Here is a 27,388-nt window from a genome sequence, read left to right as displayed (position 1 = left end):
TCACAATCCTGAGATCATGACCTGAGCCGAAATTAAGAGTCCGGCACTTCACTGACTGAGCCACCCAGGTGCCTCTATAATAAACTGTTTTTTAGTTAAGGTGTGTACATTGGTTTTTAGACATAATGCTATTGAAAACTTAAGAGACAACATTATAATGTAAACATAACTTTTATATACAATGGGAAGTGAAACAAATCACTTGACTCTATTGTGATATTCACTTTATTGGAATTAAACCTGCAATGTCCCTAAGGTACACCTGTAAATACTGTGTGAGAGGAGAAGAGGTGGGAGAGAATAAACTAACCATTCTCTCCAATTTGTATTTGATCTAACACATTTCCTCTCATACACACTGCTACTTCATGATCTCTTTAAGGTAAATGATGATTTGAAAGATAAAATCATAGAGATAGAAAATAGGATCAACTCTAAAATTAATATCAATTTTAAAAATGTAGACAAAGTGATCTCTAATGGCTTAAAAAAAGAGGGGTGCATGGATAAATTTGGCTAACCAGTGCAGTGACAAAAATACCATTCTTTGTTGGAAGAATGTTATATGGTAGAGGCAAGAATAGTGGTTCTCTTTAGCAGACATCAGAATTACCTGGAGGGCTTGTTAAATCACAGATTACTATCCCCATTCTCACAGCTTCTGTTTTGTGCCTATGGGGTGGGGCCTAAAATTTTGCATTTCTGGGTTTCCGGATGCTGCTGCTGGTGTGAAACAATATTCAGAAGTATTGTGCCAGAATACTGGGAGCTCCCCAGCAGCGACTCATGGGAAGAAGGCTAGATCTCTCACTATTCCAGTGATGTCTGGGGTTTATTCTTTATTCTAGAGATGAGCATTATATACACTTAGAAAAAGCATGAATGGCTAGCTGTTTGGACTTTACATTGTGTGTGCGTATGTGTATGTGTGTGTGTCCAGATTACTAAAATATAGATTTAGATATGAACTATCAGGTTGACTTTAAAAATGCATTAATGGGTTCATATTTTTACAAGGCAGGAATGTTTAGAAAAAATGAAATGAGAGATGTTGAATAAAAGACTTTAATGTGTCATATATTTTATTAAAGTTGGCTATAGATAATGATCATTGAAATTTAAGTCTTAAGAAGACTATGTTCCTTAAGGAACATTAATGTACATTTTCCTTAACTATCTCAAGTTGTATCCTAAAGACAGTGTGAGTGATGATAGGATCAAAGATCACTGGAGCACTATATTAGGCATATATTAAATCAGAGTTCTAAAGAAAGTGTTCTGATTTCAGATATTATATGGCTTTATAAAGCATTGAGTGTAAAGTTCCCATCTACCTTATTGGAGGTGAGGCATCTATTAATCTAGTAGAATAGTAAAATAATATATGACTATAGAAGTCCATTTTTAAAATATGCTTTACATAATAGGAAAAACCCACTGACATAATGCATAATGTATGTGTATCACTTTTGTGCTAATACAATCTCTGGCTTATACCCACCACTGAGATCCATGAAATCTGCTTGATATTTGTCCACTAAGACAATACTCCATTGTCATTTTTGAAAAAATAGTAGTGTGATTTCATGGGAAGGAATGACACCTACGGATGTTTCATTAATTATAAGGTGCTATAAAATATGAATCAGCATAGTGGAAGTGGTTGTGTTGATTTTTAGTATTATTATGTTTGACTCTGAAGTCATGTTTGTAATTCACTTTTCACAGCTGAAGAGAAGGTCTCCTGGGTTATCACATCAGACCCTGTGCCTCTCCCACTTTACATGGGAACAAGGAGGCAGGGTGGAAAATTTCATTGTACATGAAATTGTAGCCGTTTGTTAGGTGATCTACTTGCGGTCATTTAATTTCACCCACCATAGCAAAATAGTACTTGTATAGCCCAAGTGAGTAGGTAGATAGCTGTTCATGTACAATTCTTTCCATTTTTCTGCATGTTTGAAATTTTTCACAAAATGTTAGAAGAGGAAATAAAAGATCTCCAGAGTCTCCAGAGCCAAACTAGACTCAAATCCCAGCTTTCTTGGTATGACCTTGGGCAAATCCCTTTACCTCTCGGTGCCTCAGTTTCCTCAACTGTAAAGCATAACTTACTGGGTTGTGATAAAATTTAAGTGAGTCAGTATTTCCAAAATGCTTAGAAGTGTAATTGGCCCAAGGAAACATAAGATTGTGTGTATGTATGTGTGTTTTTACTTAAATCATAGAAAGTTAAATTAAAAAAAACTTTAAGGGGGTGTCTGGGTGGCTCAGTCAGTTAAGCATCTGCCTTCAGCTCAGGTCATGATCCCAAGGTCCTGGGATCAAACACTGAGCCCTGAGCCCTGCACTGGGCTCCCTGCTCAGTGGGGAGCCTGCTTCTACCACTCCTTCTGCAGATCCCCCTGCTTGTGCACTCTCTCTCCCTCCCCCTCTCTCTCCCTCTGTCAAATAAATAAATAAAAATCTTTACAATAAAAAAAACTTTAGGAATAATTTAATTCAGCCCTCTGAATTCCAAAAGGGTAACACAAATTAGTGTGTGAGAATTCTTGGCTAGTTAACAGCAGTCAGGTCTATAAATCAAGTTTTCCAACTGTGAGACCCATAGTATTGGTAGCACACCAGAATTTCTCCTTTGGCAGTGGCAGAGAAGAAAAATGAACATTTTTGTGATTACATCCTTTTTCGTTTAATTTAATATTGTTTGATGCTTTGAAGTAAATTAAAGTATGTTTGAATTTTCACAAATCTAACTGTATTTCATGTACTCAAATATTTCTACCTGAGCTGTAATTTAAACTAACAAGTGTGGGAATAATCCAACAAATTATAATATTTTTGTTTTATTTACTACACTGTTATATTGAGATATAGCAGAATTTAAAAAAAAAAAAAAAGATTGCTTGTTTTATATAATGCCAGTCCATTTTTCTCTTAATTCTTTTGGGTGCTGAGAAAACAAAGTGAGAATTTAACAAATTGGCTTCAGGCTAGAAAGCTGTTTAGTACATTATCCTTAAGACCATCCCATATTATTTTATATTTCAAATTTGAATGGACCCATAGTTACCCTTCACTTAAAAATGAAAGTTAGTGGCAAAAAATCAAATATATAATAATTCTGGTCTTCATTACATATCCTAAAACCAACAGTAATGATGACAAAATGTCTTCATTTGTTAATAATACAGTGGCATTTTTAAGAAGGAAAGGGAGCATCCAACAGAAAATAATCATTTGTCTTCAAATACTACATAAAAAATAACCCCTATTATTTGCAAGAAATAGTAATTATTGAGGGGGTGATAATAAGGGATTTCTTAAGAGATTCTGTCCATTGTTGGAGGAGATACACCGTCCAGGTTTTTGAGAATTAGGTTATCTTCGTCTGTTGTGCTGAAGCTCTGGGAGATGAGCAATCACCTTCAGTGACAAAACTGTGAAGTTTTAATAAAGGAGCCTACTGGTATGGGCCTGAGGCTCTAGCACTGTGGCTTGTTGTCCCACTCCATGAATATTCAAAACCTGAAATCTGGAGACCTTCATGTACCTCCTGGAAAGGCAGTCCATTCCCTCATTCCCAGTCATTCCACGCAGGCACACACACACACACACACTCCAGAAGAAAAGGATAGACTTTTTTCCTAGTGCAAGAACATTACTATTTTATAATGAGTAAACAAACTAAGTCTTTTTGTTGGAAACGTATATATAAAGAACCTCTGCATTCCTCGTGTAAAATGTTCTACTAGGAGAACTTTAAGTGTAAACTCTCATGTTTGATACCGCATTGCAGAAATGCATGTGTACATTTTAATGGCTGTTACTATTCACATCTTCAGAATAAAAGGCAAGGATATCTCTTTTAGATGTCCTGCATAATCCATTCCTCCACCCAGTGAGTTTTGCTCTGCTTAGACCTCAGAGGGTGTGCTTTATACCAGAACATCACAAATATAGACTAAACAATTGATGACAATCCAGCAAAACTGCATATTGCATTTATAACAGGCAAACCTAATTTTTTTTGTTTTATTATGTTATGTTAGTCACCATACAGTACATCATTAGTTTTTGATGTAGTGTTCCATGATTCATTGTTTGTGTATAACACCCAGTGCTCCATGCAATACGTGCCCTCTTTAATACCCATCACCGGGCTCACCCATCCCCCCACCCCCCTTCCCTCTAAAACCCTCAGATTGTTTCCTGGAGTCCATAGTCTCTCATGCAGACAAACCTAATTTTCTTGGTAGAGACAGCCATGCCTTTTAGAATATGGAATGTATTCATAGTTTTTTTTTTTTCTTTTAATCTTGAAAGGTATTTACAATCAGTGTAGTGTGCTTCTCAACCTTGGCTGCAGACTAGAATCTTCTATGGGGCTTTGAAAAACCCTGATGCTTGTGCCCCATTCCCAGATTAGGATTTGTTTGGTTAAGTACAACCTGTGCACCAGGGATTTTTAAAGCTCTCTTCAGTTACTTCAGTTACTGCAATGTGCTGTTGAGGATGGGAACAGCTGGGACCCAATCCCCAGAATTAAAAGTAAACCTAGTTAGCCTAAGGCCAAAGAAAGACTTAGACTAGACTTCCAGACCAGCCCCCTTCCCAGTTCTATAAGATGAACTAATTCACATATTAAAAAATTGTTTTCAATAGTTACCTAATTACCGAAATTCAAAAAGGCATGTTTCTCCAGTTATTACTTATTGCTCATCACCCTCTTTGTTAACACATTCAGTCATCACTCTTTAAATATTGTTACCATTCCTCTGGAAAAGTCATTGATAAAAATTCTATTACTAGCACTAGCTGTAATATTTGGCCCATGTTATAATTAGAACCACAATTAGTAATACACTAGTAAAAATGCCTGTGTTTTAATGCATCACAATCACGTATTTTTTCATATGAGGGGTTTGGGTTCTTAGTTATGCACCATATAAGAGTGACTTTGGTTTGGCGACTTTCATTACACGACACTTTCATTGTTGTGCAGACCTCAGAAAACTCTAAATAATGCTTTATTTAGTGACATCCGTCTTGTATGGGGTATATGTAAAACCGTTTAAAGATTGTTTCTCTTAGCCAGACACAAATAGTGATTGGAGAGGGAGAAGAAAAAACAGTGAAGAACAATTTTAATTGTGCATTGTTGTGGCAATTTTATTCCGGCTTTTGTTGTATTTTAATAGGGACAGCTGCACCCAGAATTTCTTGTTTTCGTAACTAGTGCAATTTCCTTTTCCTGAAAGCTCTGTGTAGTTGTAACCTGGTCTTTTGTTTGCCTGCTTTGACTAAGGAAATTAATTTTTTTTTGTTACTAGATGGATAAAAGACAAATGTTAAAAGGTGTCAATTACATTCGTTTTTTAATATGGAGGCAGCGTCCAATCTTGTGGTCTGTCTTTAACTAATTTTAGATAGGATTTTATTTTTCTGGCCACCCGTGGGTTTGTCACAAATTAATTAAATGCTCCATTTCTTTTATCTAATTGAGGCCATTTCCACCTCTGAGGAATAATTTCATAAAGTTTGTTACAAAGGAAAATGCTTTGTGAGTGACTGTTTATGCAGAATAAACACACAGAACAGCTCTATTTCACCTTTTGTTTGTGAGAGAGGCCTTCTAGACGCTCCACTGGGAGGCATTCCCTTTTGATGAAGGTCAATCTCTTCGTTTTTTTACTTACGGTATGAAAATGTACTTGACCCCAAGCTTCAAAGCAGAGGAGTCAGCTTTACTTAGCAGGTACACTGTGTATTAAATCAATAAAATGGCAGAGTATGAAACCAGTGAAATTTCGAATTGGATTCTAGTGAGGGTCAGTCAGCCCAAAGAGATCTGATATTTTCTGAATGAACTATTGGAAGCGCTGGCTTTCAAAGTCATCCTTGGTGTTTGATGATTCCCTCAGCCAGAGAAGTATCATACAGAACATGGGGTCACTAATCCAGATACCTACAGAGGTGAGGTAAGGAAATGAAGTGAAATTCCTCGGGTAGGTGATAATAGGTGGTCATAGAGGCTGTGGCCTGGACTTTGTCAAATGTGTGGCTCATGTAAGGCAGTAGGCATTTGCTGGTACCATCCAGTTTCTGCTTCAGAGACATGCTGGCAATGTGTTAGAAGAGGTTTCGATTTTTTCAGAGGAGCTGTAAGTCTGGATTTTTATTTTAAATGTTGGAAACTAACCTAAAAGGGATTAAAACACCATATCAGCAACATAATAGATATATTTGGCCCAGATTTAGCAAGGGACTATAGGCTTGCTATATTCAAGATCCCTTAACTTTTCTATAAGAAGGAAGAAGGAGAAAGAAGATCTAGGGGGCACCTGGATAGCTCAGTTGGTTAAGTGGCTGACTTCCGATTTTGGCTCAGGTCATGATCTCAGGGTCCTGGGATTGAGCCCTGCATCGGGCTCGTGCTCAGCTGGGAATCTGCTTGAGGAGTCTCTCTCTCTCCCTCTCCTTTTGCCCCTCCCCTCCTTTCTCAAATAAATAAATTTTAAGAGGAAGGAAGGAAGGGAGAGAGACAGAGAGAGAGAGAAAGAAAGAGAGAGAAAAAAAGAGAGAAAGAAAGAAAGAAAGAAAGAAAGAAAGAAAGAAAGAAAGAAAGAAAGAAAGAAAGAAAGGAAAAACGAACATCTAGAACTGGAAGAAGTTTAGGATGATGGCAAAGGCCCTGAAGCTATGGGAAGGGAGTTCCCATCAACACTACCCTCCAGATTAGAAATGCTAACCACCTTACTGAATTCCTGTATGAGTTCTAGCAGTTTTGGGGTGGAGTCTTTTGGGTTTTCCACAGGATATAAAATCAATGCACAGAAATCAGTGGCATTTCTATACACCAACAACAAGACAGAAGAAAGAGAAATTAAGGAGTCGATCCCATTTACAATTGCACCCAAAACCATAAGATACCTAGGAATAAATCTAACCAAAGAGGCAAAGAATCTGTACTCAGAAAACTATAAAATACTCATGAAAGAAATTGAGGAAGACACAAAGAAATGGAAAAACGTTCCATGCTCATGGATTGGAAGAACAAATATTGTGAAGATGTCAATGCTACCTAGAGCAATCTACACATTCAATGCAATCCCTATCAAAATACCATCCACTTTTTTCAAAGAAATGGAACAAATCATCCTAAAATTTGTATGGAACCAGAAAAGACCCCGCATAGCCAGAGGAATGTTGAAAAAGAAAAGCAAAGCTGGCAGCATCACAATTCCGGACTAGAAGCTCTATTACAAAGCTGTAATCATCAAGACAGTATGGTACTGGCACAAAAACAGACACATAGATCAATGGAACAGAATAGAGAGCCCAGAAATGGACCCTCAACTCTATGGTCAACTAATCTTCGACAAAGCAGGAAAGAATGTCCAATGGAAACAAGACAGTCTCTTCAACAAATGGTGTTGGGAAAATTGGACAGCCACATGCAGAAGAATGAAACTGGACCATTTCCTTACACCGCACACGAAAATAGACTCAAAATGGTTGAAAGACCTCAATGTGAGACAGGAGTCCATCAAAATCCTAAAGGAGAACACAGGCAGCAACCTCTTTGACCTCAGCCACAGCAACTTCTTCCTAGAAACATCGCCAAAGGCAAGGGAAGCAAGGGCAAAAATGAACTATTGGGACCTCATCAAGATAAAAAGCTTTTGCACAGCAAAAGAAACAGTCAACAAAACCAAAAGACAACTGACAGAATGGGAGAAGATATTTGCAAATGACGTATCAGATAAAGGGCTAGTATCCAAAATCTATAAAGAACCTCTTAAACTGAACACCCAAAGAACAAATGATCCAATCAAGAAATGGACAGAAGACATGAACAGACATTTTTCCAAAGAAGACATCCAAATGGCCAACAGACACATGAAAAATTGCTCAACATCGCTCGGCATCAGGGAAATCCAAATCAAAACCTCAATGAGATACCACCTCACACCAGTCAGAATGGCTAAAATTAACAAGTCAGGAAACGACAGATGTTGGCGGGGATGCAGAGAAAGGGGAACCCTCCTACACTGTTGGTGGGAATGCAAACTGGTGCAGCCACTCTGGAAAACAGTTCTAGCAGTTTTCAAAAAGTCCTTCAAAAAGTTGAGAATAGAGCTCCCATACGATCCAGCAATTGCACTACTGGGTATTTACCCCAAAGATACAAATGTAGTGATCCGAAGGGGTACATGCACCCTGATGTTTATAGCAGCAATGTCCACAATAGCCAAACTGTGGAAAGAGCCAAGATGTCCATCAACAGATGAATGGATAAAGAAGAAGTGGTATATATATACAATGGAATATTATGCAGCCACCAAAAAGAATGAAATCGTGCCATTTGCAACGACGTGGATGGAACTGGAGGGTATTATGCTGAGTGAAATAAGTCAATCAGAGAAAGACATGTATCATATGACCTCACTGATATGAGGAATTCTTAATCTCAGGAAACAAACCGAGGGTTGCTGGAGTGGTGGGGGATGGGAAGGATGGGGTGGCTGGGTGATAGCCAATGGGGAGGGTATGTGCTATGGTGAGCGCTGTGAAGTGTGCAAGACTGTTGAATCACAGATCTGTACCTCTGAAGCAAATAATACATTTTATGTTAAAAAAAAAAAGAAGAAGAAGAAGAAGAAGATAGCAGGAGGGAAAGAATGAAGGGGATGTGAATCAGAGGGGGAGAGGAACCATGAGAGACTATGGACTCTGAAAAACAAACTGAGGGTTCTAGAGGGGAGGGGTGTGAGAGGATGGGTTAGCCTGGTGATGGGTATTAAAGAGGACACGTCCTGCCTGGAGCACTGGGTGTTATATGCAAACAATGAATCATGGAACACTACCTCAAAAACTAATGATGTAATGTATGGGGATTAACATAACATAATAAAAAAGAAAAAAAAAAGAAATGCTAACCACCAAGAGGATTAAGGGAACTGGTCCAGTCACCCAACTTCTGAGTGTCAGAATTAATATTAGGCAATGATCACAGAAAAATTATAAAACTGCTAGGAATCTTTGAGAGAATATAAATTCCAACTCATTCTATGATGAGGGTCCAAAGACTACCAAGGATAACAAAGAACTTGCCCAGATCCCATCACTAGTTAGTGACAGAGCCTATCTCCCAGTGGCATTTGGTACAAATGTTTTCAAGCATATGAGTGCTCAACCAGTTTTTTTTCACTCTCTTTCAATGTATTACAACTTTAAAAAATGTTATTCATGATATATTTAATCAGAAAGCTTCATGGTTGATCTGCTCTGGCTGTTAATGACAGATGAATCATGTAGCGTTTACTGAATTATACAACCATTAAAAATGTAGTTGGTGGAGGCTCTGTAGAAGTGTTGCAAGTGCTTATCATTAGTGCAAAAGCTTGATATAAAATTGTACATACATTTTGATTACTACTGTTATTATAGTTGAATTACAAAAAATTGGAAGGAAATATACCGAAAGTAGCTATTAAGGAGATGAAATTACGTATCATTTAAAATTATTTTTTTTCTGAATTGTTATCTCTATATATACTTTTAATAAAAAATAAATATACAGACATCAGAATAAATTATTTTAATATCTACTGAAAATCCAGCAATGTGCTAGTTTGTTATAGGGAGATAAAATTTTATTAGTTAGCCTCATCTATAAACTAGGAATCCTGAGAAATAATGAGATAAATATTGAAAGAAATATGGCATAAATATAGAAAAAGTGTGTGTTGGATTTCACCAGACATGGATTTTACTCTCAGCTCTGTCATTTCATCATGTTGCCTTGGGAAAGGAACTTAACCTTTCTCAAAGTCTCAGGTTTATCATCTGTAAAATCCAAAGGATAATAATGCCTTTCTCATGGTTGGAATGAGATCGTGCATGTAAAGCACTTAGCAAGGAGCCTGCCAGGGAGACATGTTCTACAAATGTTAGCTATTATCACCACTCATATGGACCTTACCCTCATTATAGAACTAGTAATAATAATAGCACCAGGACTCTAGTAATTCTAGTAGTGATCACTTATTACTCAAATGAGTGCCCACTAAATACCAGGTAGAGTGCTAGGACTTCTACTTGATGGCTTCCTAAATTTCACACAGTCCATTAGAAAAGAAGTATTGTGCTAATGGTATTATAAAGATATAGAATAGTAAAAAAAAAAATAATGTGCTATTATAATGTTGTTATATATTACATAATATAGTACTTTAATAATACTACCATAAAGAAAGTGAGACTTACAGAGTTTAAGTAACTGTTCCAACAACTTATAACTAAAAATCATGGAGTTAGGATTTAAACCCAGACATTTATGATTCTAAAACTGCGTTGTTCCCTCTGTTCTACAGGCAAATCTATGTGTAGCCTTAGAAAATGAAATGGCTCTACATAGTGAATGGCCAAGTGGGGAAGTACTGAGACTAGAGAGATCTTTTCACTAGTTGGACTACCAGGGAATTAGATGCTATGCCAAAAAGGAACGTGAGCGTTTATGAGAAAGATAACATCTTTTAAGCTGCAGCTCTGGAATAAGGCCAGGTTGCCAGAGCCACGAGACATGCAGTCCAAAGACAAAGTGAAGTTGAACAAGCATTCGCTCCTTAAGACAAAGGTATTCTAGGAATCTATATGCAGTGACAGATCAGGCCAGGCTAATTACAGAGAGGAGCATGAAAGCGTGCTTGGCCTTGTGCTCAGTTTCAATGTTAAGGTTGGGGATTGCGTAGAGAAGTTAAATAGTTCAAAGGCATGGAAAGAAAGGGAATAATAATCAGATTATTGGGGAAACTGTGGCCTTTTATAAAATATGCTCCTTAAACTAAAATATTAGAATATATTAGCAAGTTTTAGGAGATTTTGAAATGGAAATATCTAAATTCACAAATACCTTGTAGCATGACTTTATTGGGGGTTGCATTTTTTTTTTTCCACAGAGAGGTGAAGTTTAGTCTCAACACCATATTCATTCTGTCCACGATGAGGAATAGGTGGTAGCAAAGCTACATGGCGATGCTGAGTTGATGTTGGTACTACTTACTGACCTCTTTACCCCGGCCTCTCAGGTTTCAGTTTAAAATGGTGCCTCAGCAAAATCACAAGATATCAAGTGGAACTTTGGGATCATTCACAAAAATCAAAATCTCTAACATTCATCCTTCAACACAAAGATTCTGAGTCCTCATAAACTCTACAGAAAAATCTTCACAGATCTTCATAAAGGTTTCTGGTACATATAGACAAAGATAATGTATTCAAATCAACAACATTATCATAGGATATGAACCCACATCGAAATATTCACCTGAACTTCATCACGCTATACATACACTCTCTGGAGCTGTTCCTCTCTGGAGCTGTACCTCTTCCTTGTATCCACATCCCAGTGACAGAATCAGCTGCTTGTTTCTATGTAGAAGAAAGCAGAGATCTAATTGCAGAAATAACACTGTGAATTTACCTCATAATTTTCTTTTCTTTGTCGATGGTAAATTGCTTAGTCAGGAAGAAAATTGCTAGCAATAGTTCTGAGGAGTTTTGATCTATTCAATTTGTGACTGGTCAATTAAATGAAATTAGTACCACACAATGAAATGATATAAACAAAATAATTATGAGGCCCCTTACAGAGGACATGTGGCTCTTAAATTACACAGTTGTGACCTTAGAATAAAAGGATTGGTTACATTAAGAATCAAATTCAAGTACACATTTCTTAGACCTCTTCCATGTATCAGATTTCATGGAGGTTTGGGTTGGAGACCCAATGGTTTTGCTTAGACTAAATTCAGCTTGAGAGAAATAGCATTTTAGACTCCAATTTGTTGCTAAATGTTGATATTAGTCTGCTCTGTATTCTGGATTTTATGGAGTACTTTATACATGTATATGTAAAACTTAAGCATTCCAAATACAATTTCAGTTAATTTATTTTTAAACTAGTTCAAAAGTAAACTTGAAACTAACGAAACTGGATTACATATTTTTCTTATCTGCAAATTTTTTATTTACCTGGATTTTAGTAGATTGTCAAAAAGAGATTGGTGTGGGGAGGGACAGGGAAAGTGGGAGGAGATGGGCTGACACAGAGAGAGAGCTGTTTTTGTTGAATTATGGTATATATATTTCTCAATATTTAGAAAAATAATCTGGAAACTTTTTTTCATTTTCTTAGCTTGAGAACTGTCAAATAGCATGGGATTCTTTAAATGTTTCTAGAATTTATGGATCCATCTGTGTGTGATTTTTTGGTAGTTCTTAGACAACTTTCTCTCTAGTCTGCTAACTGACCTAATTAGGTTTTCTATTACCTCTGGGTTAGTTTAGGACATTAATATTTTACTAGTGATCATCCATTTGCATAGAATTGAGACAAATAATCTCTTTGGATTCTTTTAATTTCCTTAGTGTTTGTGGCTATTCATTTTTTATTTTGTGTGTGCGGCTTTTTATTCCTTTTTTTATGTAAGATTGCTGAACCCTTTAACATTTTTATTGTTTAAATTAGGTGTATTAAATCATAAGTCTGTTTACTAATTGGCTTTTTTTCTTCTATGTTTATTTCCTTCCCTTCATTTTTGGTTGTTGTGCTTTTCTTTTGTTCTTTGCTTACATATTTATTTCATTATATTAAAGAATATGGATGTTCCTTGAAGCATTTTTTTTTTTTTTGGCTCATATAGGTTTTATGTGATGTTTTTACTGTGTCATTCTGAAAGTATTCTTTAGTTTTCATTTTTGTTTTCTTCTTGATCTTTAACTTGCTTTTAATTGCCAAGTGTTTTTTTTTCATTCCTAGTTTGTAATTAGTTTATTCTTTTATTTGTAAATTTATTGTATGTGACTAATATGGTCAGTTGTGACTGTTACACAGGCATATGAAGAAAAGTTCATTTGTCTGTTGAGCGCAGTGTTACATATAGATATAAATCTATATTTGTAGATATCTATTTATATTTATATATATATATCAAGTAGATATTGCTTAGAATTATGTTATTTAAGAATCTTATGCAATTATTTTTCCCTGTTTGAACTGTCATACGATAAAAGAGACAAATCAATGTTTTCTAATACCAATGTTTCCTAGTATTTTTGGCATATGTCTTCTCATATCTCCTTTAGTATTTGCATTGTAAGTGTCACTGCTGTGTTGTTTTCACACTTATTTAATAACATACCTTCTTTACGGATTAGACCCCTTAACATTATAAAGATTTTTCCTTTCTTTCATTTGCTTTTCCCTTATCTAATACTAATATGGTGACTCCTGATTTCTTTATATTTGCTTTTATTGTGTATACATTTATCCATCCCTTTATTTTTAAAAAGTTGTGACTCTTATTTAGGAATTAATTAGGCTTTGTATTAAAACTGGGAGTATATTTCTTTTAATAGTTCTGTATTTCATTAACATAAAGTAATTGTTTTTATCATATTTGGATACAGTGTCCATTTTTATTGTTTTTAAAAATGTTTCCACATGTAGATTGGAGTTATTTTGTTGGTAGATGTAATTTTTTTTGATAATTTAGAACTTTCACTTTTGGTTCTACTAATTATCTTTTTTTTTTTTTAAAGATTTTATTTATTTATTTGAGAGAGAGAGAATGAGAGACAGAGAGCATGAGAGAGAGGAGGGTCAGAGGGAGAAGCAGACTCCCTGCCGAGCAGGGAGCCCGATGCGGGACTCAATCCTGGGACTCCAGGATCATGACCTGAGCCGAAGGCAGTCGCTTAACCAACTGAGCCACCCAGGCGCCCACTAATTATCTTTAAGTTGATAGTGCTATCTAATGTTATTAATCATTCATTTCTTAACATGGTGTTTTTTGACTCCTTACTTTGAACAATAGAAATTAATATATATTTCTACCACTTGATTCCTTCTTACTGTCCCTTCCAATACCTCATTTTAATATGTTATATATTTTATATAGTGTTTTTCTTTATATATTTTTTCTTTTTTCTTTCTTTATATATTTTAATGTTAACATCATATTAGCTTTGAATAATATCTTTTGAACATAAAAGATGAAGAATTCCAGGGGTGCCTGGGTGGCTCAGTCTATTAAGTGTCCAACTGCTGATCTCAGCTCAGCTCTTGATCTCAGGGTTTTGAGTTCAAACCCCATGTTTGGCTCCATCCTGGATGTAGAGCCTACTTAAAAAAAATAAAGATGAAGAAATCTGTGCACATATACTACCTCCCAATTTTTTTTTCCTGGTGCCAAATTTGGTAGTTATAAAATTCACATTGTCAGGTTTGGGGCATTTTGTTCTGTTGTGTATAATTTCTCATTTATTTTGGTATCACCTCTAGTCCTTCTGCGATATTTTCTCAGTTTCTCTGTCATTTGGCCACTCTTACGGTTTCTTCAGGAATGGTTTATAAGAAATAGATTCCCTAAGTTATGCAAGTTTTAAAATGCCTCTGTGTTGTCTTGTTTTTTAGAGGACAGTTTGACTGAGTATAAAATTCTTTGTTCACACTTTTTTCTTTAAAGTGTTTATAAATTGCTCTAGTGTCTAGCATTAAATTTGGCTTTAGAGAAATCTGAGGCAGGTCTGTATTTTTTCTTTCTAAATGATTTCTTTAGGTGTTTAAAAGATCTTTGTTCTTTATGTAATCTTGTAACTAGGTTTTATCTCTGTTCACTCTTCTGGGCCAGTTGTTTCTGAGATATGCAGTATTTTTTAAATCCTATCTTAAATTATAAATATAAATTATAAATATAAATACATCTTAAATCTTTGAATTGTTTGGTTTGTTTCATTGGTGTAATTCTCTTCAATAAGGATATCAACTGAACACATGTTGAGACTGCTGTACTTCAATAACTATAAATCCTGTCTTTTTCTTACTAGTCCTTTTCACTTTTTTGTGATAAATGTTTGTTTTGTTCTCTGTAGTTAAGAATCTATTTTATGGTTTACCTCTCTCTCTCTCCTCTCTTTTTTTTCCCCCTGTATCTGTATGTTTTCTTTCTTAAATTCCACATATGAGTGAAATCATATGGTATTCGTCTTCTTTAACTGACTTATTTTGCTTAGCATAATACACTCTAGCTCCATCCACATCATTTCAAATGGTAAGATTTCGTTCTTTTCTGTTTTTAAATTTTTTAAATTTTAATTTTTTTATTTATTTTTACTTATTTATTTTATTAACATATAATGTATCATTTGTTTCAGGGGTACAGGTCTGTGATTCATCAGTCTTACACAATTCACAGCGCTCACCATAGTACATATCCTCCCCAATGTTCATCACCCATTTTCTATGGCTGAGTAATATTCCATTGTATGTGTGTATGTGGTATATCTATCTATCTATCTATTTATCTATCTATCATCTATCTATCTATCTATCTATCTATCTATCCACATCTTTATCCATTCATCAGTTGGTGAATATTTCTTGTCCTTATCAATTCTTAATCATTTATTTCATTTCCTAATTTTTTTAACTGTTTTTATCTATTACTGTATTCTTACCAATATCTTTTCTCTTTTATAGAGTTTCTAATTCTTGTGTATGTCCATGATTACTTTAATTATTTCTACTACTTTGTTCTTTCCCAGCTTATATTCTTCTTCAGATATCACAACATATTTTCCTAAGCTTTTGTATCTCTGCTTTCAGCTTATAATGTATAGGTTTATTTCTTTATTAAAATATTTATTATGTGTTAATATATTTGATCACATTTCATCTGTTCTCTGGGAGCATATTTTTGGTGCATGTTCTTTTTTCTGCCATTCACTTTTGTTCTTCCACATATCATTTTTTGTTTTAATTTATTCAAAATATTCTGTATTTATGATTATGATTATTATTACACATCTCTGAATCAGGTGAGTTCTTTCTGGACCACTCAGTACTATAAAAAGCCAATACTGTATCCCAAACTATCAAGGGTTCTCCTTTTGACTTGAGGTTTTATAAATCATGTTATTTAGGCTTTACTTATCTCCAGCCAACAGAGATCCATAGTTATAGTGATGCTCACAATATGACAACATTCTTGACGCTAAAACATAACTTTTGCCATATATACATCTTCTGTATGATTCCGTGTTCATTCTTACATTTCCTGTTTCTTGAGATTTCTATAAAACCAATTTCATAGTGTCCTTAGTTTCCGTTCATAAAACCCATTCTTTTTATTTCAAACGGGATATTATTGGTTGGACAACTTGCTTTGGAAAGCTATCCTCTATTGCTTTGTCTAAAATCATCCAGTTTTTTTTCCGGATCTTTATGAACTCCTGTTTGACTTTGACAGCCTTTAGCAGCTTTCTTCATATATTGTGTTTCAGAGATTTCCATATATATCTCCTGTTTTTGTCTATGATATACCTTGAACTTCCTTTTCACATTATTGCTTTGTGGTGATTTCCAACAAGAAAAGAAGGAAGCACTGCTTTTATGTATCAACTTAAAACTGGGTGTTTCTGAAGACCTTCTAAAGGAAACAATTATTGAGAAGCAACATAATAAAGAAAAGGAATTGTGAAAATAAATGCACAAAGGGGCAATATATGTATACAAAAGAAATTTCTGAAGCAAGCCTATTTTGTATTATATAGTTTTATAATTTGGAAATTTCATCACAGTATCATCACTTAAGGCAGTATAGAATGTGGTTGAACTTGGATTTTTAATATCAGACAACCTTAGTTTAAATCCTATTTTGTATCTTAGTAAGTTAATTTTCTTAAGGCTTTATGTAAAAAGGAAACATCAATAGAATATATCTCACAAGATTATTTTAAGGATTAAATGAGATACTTTATGTAAAGCGTATTGCACACTCCCTGTCTTAGCTAGGACTGATTAACAAAATGCCATAAAGTGAATGGTTTAAATAACACAAATTTATGTCCTCCCAATTCTGGGTGCTGAGAATTCCAAGATCAAGGTGCTGGCTGATTGATTTTCTGGTAAGGGCTGTCTTTTCTGGCTTGCAGATAGTGTGCTCTGTCCTCACATGGAAGAGAGAGAACATGAGCTTTCTGGTGTCACCTCTTAGAAGGACACTGATACTATCAGATCAGGGCTCTATCCTTATGATCTCATTTAATCTTCATTTACTTTTTTACTCCAAATACATCCACACTGGGAATAAGGGCTACAATGTAGGAGTTGCGGGGATTTACAATTCAGTCCATAGCAGTGCCCGTAACATTTTTAAATATACCATTAAATTTAATACACCAAATATATACGTGTTTAAATTTAACTCAAAGATATATCTTCTGTTAACATCCCCAAAGATGTTTTTTAATTGAGATCATATTCACCATTTTAATGATTTTGAAGTATACACTTCACTGGTTTTTAGTATATTCACAAGGTTGTGCAGCTGTCACCACCATTCTCCTTGGGTATTGTTCAGAAAATAGGTAATTTAACAGGACTGGCTGCTGTATTTGAAAAGACTACTTGAAAGGTTGGCTGTTGTCTAGCATCTGGAAACTTAGATTTCTGTGTGTTTCCCATTACTCTTAACTAAGAAGAATAGCTCACTGTTCCTAAACTGCTTATGTAAACAATATGGTTTATATGGTTTAGAATACCTGCTTTCCTTCTGGGAATCTGGAAATTTGGTGTGTGCCAAGCAGAGGCTGCCTGAGTGACCAGTGCCCAGTAAAAACCCTGGGTGCTGAATCTATAGTGAATTTTCCTGGTAGACAGCATTTCACAGGTGCTTTTAAAATATCATGCTTTTGTGTGAGTCCAGTGGGAAAGAATTTGGAAACTTGTCCCTGGCTTCCTCAGGTCTTTACTCCATGTGCACCTTTTCCATTTGCTGATTTTGCTCTGTATCCTTTCACATTGTGATGCAATGAATCATATCTGTGAGTACTACTGTATGCTGAGTCCTGTGAGTCCTCCTAGCAAATTATTGAAACTGGGACGGTTTTGGAGACTCCTGATATGTATATATAAGCCTAGGAGTGGAACTTGTGGATCACTTAACATTTTGTGCATCTGCAAACTGTTTCCCACAGCAGCTGTACCATTTTACATAACCACCAGCAGTATTTTCGGGTTCCACTTTCTCCACATTCTTGTCAACACTGGCTATTTTCTGGTTTTGTTTGTTTATATGTAGTCTGTCTGGCGGCTATGAAATAATATCTTATTTGATTTGTATTTCCCTAGTGTCTAATGATGTGGAACATATTTTAGTGTGCTTATCTGCATTTATATATGGTTTTTTTGAGAAGTGCCTATTCAAATCCTTTGCCAAATTTTTAAAATTGTGTCGTCTTATCATTGTTGAGTTGTAAGAATTCTTTATGTATTCTGGATACTGGACCCTTACTAGATATATGATTTACAAATGTTTTCTCCATTCTGTGGCCCATGATATTTTAAGTGCTTTGTAAAGATTGCCTATAATTATTATGTTTGAATCATCATATTTTCAAATCATCCACTAGCCTTTTCTCAGTTGACAAAAATGGCCTCATTTATATTATTTCCATATGTATATATTTTCATGGTTATTTTTTCTAACTCTGACTTTTTTTTCTAACTCTGACTTTTGCTATGTTGATAGCATATTGAATTCCCATGTATGTTGACCAAATATTTTACGTATCTCAGTAATTATCTATGGAAAGATTGTAAATACCTCAGTTACATGCTGGAAATTTTGCCTGGAGTAGAAGCATATCAACTGTCAAATGCTAACTCCTGAATTCCCTTTGAGAAAATGTTAACAGTTGTTCAAATCCTACTTCAAAATGCCTTTTGGGCAAGATCCTGAAAGTTTGGTAACAAATAGTTCCTTCTCACTTGAGGGTAGTCATTACGCAGGCAAAATAGTTTTATTTCACTTAATCTTTGTATAGAGATTGGCTTCTCACACTGTAACCAATACTTTTCTCTTGATTTTTTGAGGGTACATAAGAGTTAAGAATATTTGTGGCATTCAAAATATATTTTCTTATAACTTTGCTACTAAAAAGAACAAATTCTCCCTAATTACCAGTTTTTCCCTGGTCACTTTAAAAATTTTACTTTCACTTTTGCAACTTCTCAAGCTCCTGAAATACCCGCAAACAACTATAGTTAATCTTTTGATTAACTTTGCTGCTATAGGTAATCTTCTGAAGTTTCAAATATAAGCCAAACATTACTTTGTGTTTTTTTATTGAAGCATAATTGACATAAATATCCTATTAGATTCAGGTATACATCATAGTGATTCAACATTTTTATACATTATGAAATGATCCACATGGTAAGTCTAGTTACCATCTGTCACCATACAAAGTTATTACAGTATAATTGACTATATTTCCTATGCTATACATTATATCCCCATGACTTACTTACTTTATAACTGGAAGTTTGCCTCTCTTAATTGCCCTCACCTATGTTGCTGCCCCTCGTCATCTCCTTCCCTTCTGATAACCATGAGTCTGTTTCTTGTATCTATGAGTCTGTTTCTGTTTTGTTTTGTTCATTTTTTTGGTTTTTTAGATTCCACATATAAATGAAATCATGTGGTATTTGTCTTTCTCTAACTTATTTTACTTGGCATATTATCCTCTAGGTCCACCATGTTGTCACAAATGGCAAGATTTTATTCTTTTTTATGGCTGAGTAATATTCAATTGTGTGTGTGTGTTCATATGTATAAATACATGCACACATACATACATACATAATCACATTTATCCATTAACGTATCTATGGGCACTTAGGTTGCTTCCATATCTTGGCTATTGTAAATAATGCTGTAGTGAACATGGGGGTGCAGACATCTTTCCAAATTTAGTGTTTTTGTTTTCTTTGGATAAATACCCAGAAGTGAAATTGCTGCATCATATGATTGTTCTGTTTTTAATTTTTTGAGGATCCATATTGTTTTCCACACTGGCTGCACCTATTTACATTCCTACCAACAGTGTATAAGAGTTCCCTTTTCTCCACATCCTTGCCAACACTTGTAATTTTTTTTTATCTTTTTGATGATAGCAATCTGACTGGTACAAGGTAATATCTAATTGTAGTTTTGATTTGTATCTCCCTGATGATTGGTGATGTTGAGTATCTTTCCATGTGCCTGTTGGCCGTCTGTGTGTCTTCTTTGGAAAAACGTCACTCGTGTTATCTGCCCATTTTTAATTAGCTTATTTGTTTTTTTAAATGTTAATTTGTGTACTTTATATATTTTGGATGTTAACCCCTTGTTGGATACATGATTGGCAAATATCTTCTCTCATTCAGTAGGTTGCCTTTTTGTTTTGTGGATGGTCTTCACTATGCAAAAGCTTTTGAGTTTGGTGTAATCTCATTTGTTTATTTTAGCTTTTGTAACCCTTATCTGAGCAGACTAGTCCAAAAAAAATATTGCTAAGACTGATGTAAAAGAGCTTGTCTATGTTTTCTTCTAGGAGTTTCATGATTTCAGTTCTTGTATTCAAAGCTTTAATCCATTTAGAATTTATTTTTGTAAATAGTGTAAAAAAGTGATCTAGTTTCATTCTTTAGCTGTCCTGTTTTCCAGTAGTATTTATTGAAGAGACTGTCTTTTCCCCATTATATATTCTTTCCTCCTTTGTCATAGATTAATTGACCACATATAAGTAGTTTATATCTGGGCTCTCTATTCTGTTCCATTGATATATGTGTCTGTTTTCTTGCCAGTACCATACTGCTTTGATTACTATAACTTCATAGTACAGTTTGAAATCAGGCAGCATGATACCTCTAGCTTGTTCTTTCTCAAGATTACTTTTAGCTATTTGGGGTCTTTTGTGGTTTCATAAAAATTTTGGAATTCTTCTACTTCTGTGAAAGATGCCATTGGAATTTTGATAGGGATTGCATTGTATCTGTAGATTCTCTGGGTAGTATGGACATTTTAAAAATATTAATTCTTCCCAACCCATGAACATAGAATATATTTCCATTTATTTGTGTTATCTTCAGTTTCTTTCATCAGTGTCTTATAATTGTCAAAGTCTAGATCTTCTACCTCCTTGGTTAAATTTATTACTAGGTGCTTTATTCTTTCTGATGAAATTATAAATGGAATTTTTTTTTCTTAATTTTTTTGGTAGTTTGTTATTAGTGTATAGAAACTCAACCAATTTCTCTATGTTAATTTGTATCCTGTGACTTAATTTATTGATTGATTCTAATAGTGTTTTGCTGAAATCTTGAGGTTTTTCTATCATGTCATCTGCAAATAATGACAATTTTACTTCTTCCTTTCCAATTAGGTTGCCTTTTATTTATTTTTCTTTTCCAATTGCTCTGGCTAGATTTCCAATGCTTAGATATAAAGTCAATGAATATTGGATAAAAGTGGTAAGAGTGGGCATCCTTGACCTGTTTTTGATCTTAGAGGACAAGCTTTCAGCTTTTCACCTTTGAGTACTTTGTTAACTGTGAGTTTGTCATATGTGGCTGTTATTATGTCGAGGTATGTTCCTTCTATAACTCCTCTTTGTTGAGACATTTATCATAAGTGGATGTTGAATTTGATCAAGTATTTTTTCTATGTCTTTTGTGATGATCGTATGACATTTATCCTTTGTTTTGTTAATGTGGTATATCACAGAGATTGATTAGTAGATGTTGAACCATCCTTGCATCCCTGGAATAAGTTACATTCGACTGCAGTATATGATCCTTTTCATGTATTCTCTAATTGAGTTTGCTAAAATTTTGTTTTAAGGATTTTTTAATCTATGTTCATCAAGGATATTGGCCCACAATTTTCTTTTTTGTGGCATCTATGGTTTTGATATTAGGGTAATGCTAGCCTCATAAAATGAGTTTGGAAGCATTACTTCTTTAAATTTCTGGAATTATCCAAAAAGGATAGGTACTAACTTCTTTAAATGTTCAGTAGAATTTCCTTGTGAAGCTATCTGGGTGGACTTTTGTTTTGGGGGAGTTTTTAAAATTATTTACTTAACTTCATTATTTGTAATTGGTCTATTCATATTTTCTATTTCTTCATGGGTCAGTTTTAGAAGGTTGTGTGTTTCAAGAAATACTACATTTCCTCTTAGTTTTCTAATTTGCATGCCTAAAATTGTTTGTAGTAATCTCTTATAATTCCTTATATTTCTGTGGTGTCAGTTGTAACTTCTCTTCTTCCATTTCTGATTTTATTTCTTTGAGTCCTCTCCCTTTTTTTCTTGATGAGTTTGGCTAGAGGTTTATCAATTTTATTTATCTTTGCAAAGAACTATCTTTTAGTTTCACTGATCTTTCCTATTTCTTTTTAGTGTCTGTTTTATTTTTTTCCATTCTGATCTTTATTATTTCCTTCCTTGTAACTTGAGGCTATGTTCTCCTTTTTCTAGTCTTTAGGTATAAAGTAAGATTTATTTGGTATTTTTCTTGTTTCTTGAAGTTAGTCTATATAACTCTGAACTTTCCTCTTAGAACTGCTTTTGCTGCATCCCATGAATTTTGGTAAGTTGTATATCCATTTTCATTTGTCTCAGGGTATTTTTTAAATTCCCTCTTTGATGTCTTTGTTGACACATTGGTTTTTTAGTAACCATGTGTTTGGGCAGTTTTCTTTTTATAATTGTTTTCTAGTTTCATACCATTGTGGTCAGAAAAGATGCTTGATATGGTTTCAGTCTTAATGAATTTATTGAGACTTATTTTGTGGGCTAACATGATCTACCCTGGAGAATTTTTCATGTGCACTTGAGAAGAATGAGTTTTCTGTTGCTTTGGGGTGGAATTTTCTGTATATATCCATTAAGTCCAGCTTGTCTAATATGTCATTTTAGGCTAGTGTTTCCTTATTGATTTTCTGTCTATATTATCTATGCATTGGTGTATAGAGGAATTAAAATCCCTTGCTATTATTGTATTACTTTAAATTTCTCCCTTTTGTCTGTTAATATTTGCTTTATATTTAGGTGCTCCTATGTTGGTTGCATAAGTATTTATGAATGTTATATCCTCTTCTTGGACTGACCTCTTTATTATGAGATAATGTTCTTCTCTGTCTCTTGTTAACAATCTTTGTTTTAGCCCATTTTTTTTTCTGATAGGAATCTTCATATAGTAGCTTCTTTTCATTTCCATTTACATGGAATACTTTTCTCCATCCCTTCACTTTCTCTCTGTTTGTGTCCTTAGGTCTGAAGTGAATCTCTTTTAGGAAGTGTATAAGTGGATCTTGGGTTTTTTTTTTTTTTTTAATCCATTCAGCTGCCGTTTGTCTTTCTATTGGAGCATTTAGTCCACTTATATTTAAAGTAATTATTATAGTTATGTATTTATTGCCCTTTTGTTAAATGTTTTCAGTCTTTTTTTTAACTTATGTTTTAAAGTAAATGTACACACACACACACACACACACAATGATAGCTCCAGATTTGATTGGAAAATTTTAACCTGAAATCTATGAATCATCTTCAGGGTGGCCTGTGAAACCCCTGAAATTTTATGTAAAATTTTATGTGTATATTAATTCGTCTCCAACTTCCTCTCAATGTGTTTCTGACTAAAATAAATGATAAAAACTACTCACAAGACTAAATGATGTCTTAAACTGGTTGAGATAATGTGTTTTTTTCTTTGAATTCAGTTACTAAGCATCAACTTGTCAGTGAATAGATGCTCAATGAAGGAAGCATTGTCTGTCTTGGTTTGTTTTCATATCTTAAGCATGTGGAACAGAGCAGGTGCTCAGAAAACATTTACTGTATGGATGAATAAATGAATGAATGAGAAAGAATTCTTCTACAGAGTAACCTAACATTAGAAACAGACTTCATAAAAGCAATAGTCCATTGTAAAACAGAATGAAATGTTAACTTTCATAAAAAATTCAAAAATTGATTTTCTTTTCTTTTTAAACATTTATTCATTCTAGAGAGAGAGAGAATACAAGTCAGAGGAGGGGCAGAGGCAAAGGAAGATAGAGACTCTAAAAGAGACTCCCCACTGAGCACAGAGCCCAACATGGGGCTCAGTCCCATGACCCTGGGATCATGACTACAGCCAAAATCAAGAGTCAGATGCTCAACCGACTGAGCCACCCAGACACCCCCCAAAATTGATTTCCTTGATGACATAAACCCCATGTAGTTCTCTCAGATCTTCCAGAAGTACCAAACTCTCTTATAAATTACTTGACAAGCAATTAGGATACTTAAATTTTTGCCCTGTTTTTGCTATATACCAAGTTATATTTGTTGGCAAGTTGTTTCCTTCATTCATTAATACATTCATTAAAGATGGATCAGACGTTGACAGTGTGGCAGAAAGAATGATAAAGACTGGAGAATAAGACCACATTGACTCAGGTTCCTATCTTTAAAGAGCTTACAAGCTATAGACAAGTAAAGTATTATCATAGTCTGGGTAGGTAAGTATCATAGTGTACAAAATGTTTTGGGAGCAGAAGGGAAGGCCATTTTATTTTTTTAATTATTTATTTTTCAAGATGTATTTATTTATTATTTGAGAGAGAGAGAGAGAGAGTATGCGTGTGGGGTGGGGAAGGGCAGAGGGAGAGAGAGAGAGAATATCAAGCAGACTCCCCATTGAGTGCAGAGCCTGACATGGTGCTCCATCTCATGACTCTGAGAGATCATAACCTGAGCCAAAATCAAGAGCCGGATGATCATCTGACTGAGCCACCCAGGCACCCCAAAGGACATTTTATAGAAGGGGATGTTTTATTGCCTGCCAAAATAGAGATACCTCCTGTTTTTGTTCTGATTCACACTTTGCTTTTTTTGATGTCATGGAGATAGAAATGTCCTGACATCAATAGACAGAAACCAATCAAAGGGATTTCTATTCCCTTTATTCCATTTTAAATGCAGACATTACGAGATTCATTTGTGTCTCAAGGTTACTTTCTTTCATTTAGACAAGTATTCTGAGCCTGTATCTTGGCATCACTCATTCAGAGACCTGGGGGAAGACTGATGATAGGTCGTGTGCAACTTATACTTGTGTATAAGACCCAACTAATTAGGATACTAACTATGGAGGGTGGAGGTAAGGGGACAATGATGTGCAGACCCAATTTGTTACTTTCCTTGAGGCAAAAATTTTGTGACCATGGTGATTTACATTCAAATTTTATTGCACCTTGGTCACTGAGGGACAGGTGTGTCTTCCTACCTACTACAGAAACATTAAAAAGTAACAAGGGCCTATTCTCTTCCCTATCCCCAATGCCCACATTCCCCAAATCAGAGACTTTAAAGAGGGAATTTGTAGACATTTTGTGTTTTCTTTCTGGTGTAGGACTTATTGGGTACCAGGAACTGTTCTTAGCACTTTAAAAATATTAAGATGTTTGGGGCACCTGGCTGGCTCAGTTGGTATAGCATGTGACTCAATCTCACAATCATGGGTTCAAGCCCCATGTTGGGCACAGAGTATATTTTAAAAGAAATTAAGATGTTTAACACTCAAGATAACACTGTAAAATTGGTGCTGCTCTAAGCTTCATTTCACAAACGGGGAAGCTGGGGTACAAAGTCTAAGCAATTTGTTCAAGGTCACCCAGAGGTAGAGATTTGAACCCGTGCACTATTGTCAAAAGAGTCTTTCCTTTTCATTCCTGTACTATAAACAACTTAAGGATCTTGACATATTCTACAGAAAAAAATTCTATAAGAAAACCGGGCAAGAATTATAGTTTCCTAATTCTATTTGCATCCTTTGAGAGAGAAAAAGAAAAAAAAAAAATCATAGTAGTGCCAGGGCATCGCAGGCCCCCTCAAGTGGATTTTTTTTGTGCCTCACTTTGTCTGTAAAATAACAATACAGCAATAATACCTGCTTTTGCTTATATGAGTATGGGTTGAAGAACTCCACCATGAATGTGGCAGTGCAAATAAGCACCAATAAGTGGTATAGATGCTACCACTAACTACTTAACTCCTCTGAATGTTCCCCCTGCACGCTAGGATCCAGGCACAGTGGCTGCCACAGGGTGTGTGTGTGTGTGTGTGTGTGTGTGAGAGAGAGAGTGTGAGGGGGCGTGGGAGGGGAAGAAAGGAAGAGGTAAAGCAGAAAAACATTTGTTTTAAATAAACTAAGCAATTTCCCACTGCTCGGGGCTTTTGCGGTCATCTTTGCCTTTGCCTGCAATGATTACCTCCCAGATATCTTCACGGTTTGTACCCTCACCTCTTTCAAGTCTTGAATAAAATGTCACCTTCTCATAAAGATGTCACTGGCAACCCTATTTAAAATTGCACTATCCTCCCTGGACTCCTGTGCCCTTTCTTTTTACTTCACGGCATCCATCACCTTTCAACACACTATATAAATTGCTTCTAGTCTGCCTCCCCTGACCTAAGATGTGATCACTCTTAGGGCAGAGTGTTTAGTTACTTTTCTATCTACCCTCCATGTGTTGAATATGATCTGGCATATAGTGGAAGCTCCATAAAAACTTGTTGAATGAATGAAAGATGTTAACCCAGTATCCCCGGTCAGTTACATACTGCTTAGTTGGTGTTTTGCTCAGATAAATAGATATTTTTGTTATAAAGGTAGATGCTCATGGTCATCCATCTCCACTCTGGAGGTCTGTGGTAAGGGATCTGAGTTTCATTTGCTAGTGAAATGAAGAGGACGGGTGGATGACTTATTCAAGGGGCTCAACAACTTAATGGACATGCTTTTTACCTTGTCTTAGGAAAGCCAAGAAAACGTTTTTTCCTCCTCTTTTGATAAGCCTGTGAATTCAAGTCAATGGCATTTTCCGCTGCCATTTATCCCTTCACAGAAAGAGTTTTCGCTTTGTGTTTGCCCAAATCAGTGTGCATGCCACTTTGCCTTATGACAGAATAACATAGAAAAGGCAGAATGCCCAATAATTAGATGCAAATTTTATGCTTGTCGTTTTGAAAGGTTGTGAATCCCCCTTTTATAAAGTTTTCTATAGAGGATACTTTAGGACAAAATATCCTTTCTGTACATCAATATGCTGGTAATTCTAAAAAAGAACAACTTTGTAATTTGAAAGAATTAGTAAAAAGTACAGCATATAATGAATACACTTATCCCTCCTGCTCTCTATTGAAAGGAAATAGGTTTTCACTTATTGTCTCCTGAACCAAAGTTTCAAGACATAAATATTGACAAAATAGATTTTTCTCCCTTCCTAAGGGATGACCCCATTATTCTCCTCCAGTATATTTCTAGGTAAAAGTGGACCAATTCTACTGTTATCCAAAAAGTAAACTAGAAGGAACTGATGGTACTATGAATTCAACTGGTAATCAGAAAATCTGGATTCTGGTTAGAGCTCCATCACTGAGTATCTGTGTGACTTTTTGTAAACCATTTAACCTCTGAAAATCTTTAGTTTCTCATTTCAAAATG

General features: G+C 35.1%; 1 protein-coding gene and 1 non-coding gene across 5 annotated transcripts in view; both read left to right on the top strand.

Annotated features, from left to right (window-relative positions):
* Positions 1 to 27,388, top strand: part of CNTN4 (contactin 4) — a 913,259-nt gene that overhangs the window by 568,589 nt on the left and 317,282 nt on the right. The gene's annotated exons all lie outside the window — the stretch shown is intronic.
* Positions 25,354 to 25,424, top strand: TRNAL-CAA (transfer RNA leucine (anticodon CAA)). Its single transcript has one exon. It is a non-coding gene; the product is annotated as a tRNA-Leu (tRNA).

This window comes from Halichoerus grypus, chromosome 1, assembly GCF_964656455.1.
Source record: "Halichoerus grypus chromosome 1, mHalGry1.hap1.1, whole genome shotgun sequence".
Taxonomy (NCBI): domain Eukaryota; kingdom Metazoa; phylum Chordata; class Mammalia; order Carnivora; family Phocidae; genus Halichoerus; species Halichoerus grypus.
Note: the sequence above shows the minus strand (reverse complement) of the source record. Positions and strands in the feature narration are given on the sequence as shown.